The sequence below is a fragment of the Hakea prostrata genome, chromosome 1 (genome assembly GCF_041222555.1).
Source record: "Hakea prostrata isolate BN-2017 chromosome 1, UWA_Hpros_2, whole genome shotgun sequence".
NCBI lineage: Eukaryota > Viridiplantae > Streptophyta > Magnoliopsida > Proteales > Proteaceae > Hakea > Hakea prostrata.
Window position 1 is genome coordinate 29,227,442 of NC_142600.1, and position 3,411 is coordinate 29,230,852.

Sequence of the window (3,411 nt, forward strand, 5' to 3'; positions counted from 1 at the left end):
CATCATTGATAACTTGCCTAGATCTCTGATCCCCAACTTTTTCCTTTTGAACTGAGGTTCGTCCTAGGCAACTTACAAGAACCTCAATTAATCCACATGGTGTAACTTTATACATATGGGGGGGGGGGGTAATTATTTTATATACATTGAGCTTTGTCTTAGCCCTCAAAATATTCAAATTCTTGACCTCATACCATGAGGTGTTGATCATTGCCTGAGCCAAACTCCTTCAAGTGATACCCAATTTTATATATATTTGAAGACTACTAATGTGTTTCTATCTAAAAAAAGAGGAAAACATTATTAATGTGGTGCAATTCACTTAGTTTTTAGCACATGAAAGTTAAAGAACTTTTAAAATGTTTTGCTAACAAAGTTGTAATATTGTTGGTGTTGGGTCCATTTGTATCTCACCCTGTTTGCTCCCGATTTGTTCCTGACTATCGCACCAACCAAATGAACCACCGTCTGAACTAACATATACACGTCCGAACACCTCTATCTGGAGCCAATCATCAAAGATGTAGAACATGGTGTTGCCTGATGCACGTGTGTTAGAGAGTTGGATGTGCATTCCGCACATGCGAGCCAAACCGTCCACATCAAACTTTATCTTACATGGCTATGCAATCTAGAATTTTCCCTTGCTAACCGTGACACATAGAGTGGTCATATATTGAACATACATTGAGACATCTAGGGTTTGACAAATGGGTTCAATGGGTTATGCGGCATCACCCCGTTGAATACAATCAAATCATGTGCCGTCCAAACCTTTGTCCCGGGAGGTTGACAGGTTGTCCATTGTCCTTCTTTTATCCTCCGCTTTTCCGGTTTTGTTCCATTTGGTTCCCTCGTCCGGGTTTGAGGCTTTCCCGTTTGCTCCGTTACCATCTCTTTTCGTTCTTCTTTCCCCGCTCTTCTCTTGCTCCGGATTGTTCTTCGTTTGACGTCTCCGCCTTCCTCTCCTTCTCGTTTGTCCCCCCTCTGTCTCCCGTTGTCTCTGCTTTGTTTGGGTCTTCTCTGGCCTTCGGGTCTTCCTTCCTCTTTGGGTCTGTCCTTTTTCTTTATTTTGGCGTCTGATTCTTTGCTGGGTGGGGTTCTTTCTCTGTGGGGGGTTTTTGCTCGCTTTTGCTCTTCCCGTTATGCTTGTCGTGTTTTCTCATACCCAATGTTTGCAACTGAATCAAGGATCCGACTTTTGGTGGATGACCAGGAGGGGTATTCTTGGGTCTGGGACCCTTGCGGGCGGTGGGGTTTGGGGTTTGGGTGTCCTTTCAACAGCTCTTCTTGCCAAACAGTTGGAGACTTCTAACAACCCAAACTCTTATGGGCCCGTGATGCATGCAAATATAGACATTCCATTTTTGATGTCGTGTCCCGTTGCTCTGGGGTTGGGGCTTGATGTCCGGGAGGGTATTCTTGACAGGCATTTTAGGCGTGGGATGGTGCTATGTGCATATTTTTAAGGATCCATGGCTTCCTTCCTTACCTTTTCTGGCATTAGTGTGCCCCTTTGGGACTTGTCCAAGTTGGGTGCAGGCTATTGATTGTGCACTTGCCATTGGGTACCTTTACTCCGTCTCTATTTTCTCCGGGGAGGTTCGCTTTTTACCTCCCTTTATTGTCCCCGGATCTTTAGACTCTTGGTTTGGGACACTGTGGTAGTTCCGTGATCTTATTATCATGTTTGCTTGGTTGATGATCAGATATGTTGTTTCTTCTTCCTCTTCTTCAATATATTGGACGTTTGGCGATTCCTCTCTCCCAAGTTAACTTTTGTGGCGATCCTCACATGGGCTTTGCTTGGGAGCTCCCTTTCTCGAGTGTTTACTCACCCCTCTTTGTTTTTTGTGGTCTGGTTCGGAGTGTTGTCTCTTTGTTTTTGTCATTATGCCAGGTGTTGGAGCGTGCCCACTCCGTGTTATACATCGATTTTTAGGGCATTTATTTGATTGGATGGTTTTATCAAATCAGTTCCATGGTTATGCACTTAACCTTGTAATCGGATGTGGGTGCCTTGTTTGGTGTATTGGATACTAGGATGCTGCCTCTTTGAGGTTGAGGCCTCCATATTCATACTGCTCTTTCTTTATCTATGTGCGATATACAATCTCATTGATAAATCTCAGGGCTCTGGGGATTCGTTCTGGCCTGTCACATCTTTCGGACTTGCTCTTTTTCATTTTTGTTGATGGATCATGGGATGTACTTCACACAAGGAGGTCGGGGTGTATCTGTGGGATTATTGGTGGTTTTGTGCGGCTCGCGGGTTTGGTTATGTGCTTCACCAACCTTGTTGACTTGAGCATTAGGTGACATTATTCGGGCTCTTCTTTGGGCGGTGTTTGCATCTTCATTCGGCGTCCCGTTGTTAGGGCTCTTGGTCTCCAATCATCCTTGGATTGGTGTGTCTCGGTTTAGTAGTAGTATTTTGAAGCATTGTTCTTTTTCCATAGGGTTTCTTTTGGCTGCGTTTGTTTGCCGGTGGGGTGGGGGGGTGGGCATGTGGGTCCCCTGTGTGGGGTGAGGGGGGGGGGTTTTGTGGGTGATCGGGTGGGTCCCACTTTTCTTTTCCCCTTTCCCACAAATCCCACCAATTGTGGGGTTTTATAGCTGGGGTGGGGTTGCGCCTCGCGGCGGTTCCTTGTTCGGCCTTGTTTCCCCTTTCCCACCCCAGCCCCCTCTCCTTTTGGTTTAAGGAAGTGAATTTCACTTTTCCGTTTTCCCACCCCTTTTTCCCACCCCACCTTTTTCCGACACCCCTTGTTATATTCCTAGATTGGCATGGCTTGCGGTTTTCTTGCTGGGTGCGCGGTTATCTCTAGATAGATCTTGGTGGGGTTCCACCTTTGTTTTTGTGGATCCCTCCTGTTTGTATAGGTCTTATGACCTTAACTCTTTCATCTAATTTTAATCGCTACTTGTTTGTTTTGGCCAAAAAAAAAAAAAAAAACCGTGACATATACGTTGAACTGCCTCATAAGGGCATAAATAGCCCATTCGTATGCATGAACAAGGTTTCTTCTCTCTTCCCTAAGTTGAAGCTCTTTTTTCTAATTCTTTGAGTTTTTTAAGCTAAAACCTTGCAATTGATCATGTGATTGGCCTGCTTTAACCCCTGTGCAGCAAGGAAAGTTCCGGTCGAAACATCTGAAAAGGGAATTTTGATTTCTTCCACGTAAGTGGATTCGTATTTCAAAATGAAATTTGACAACTCATCCCGTTAATTCAGGATGGGCCTGGGCTATGCTTTGGTTTCTTGTACCAACAAGCCCAACAGCAACCCTTGCCCGCCGGAAAATCCGAAGCCCACTTCCAGTGTGACGTGGACTTGTAGTTACAAGAATATTACTCCTAAACTGTTTTTTTCCTCTTTCCATTCCCCGTCATTTCAGTTTTCACCCGTTT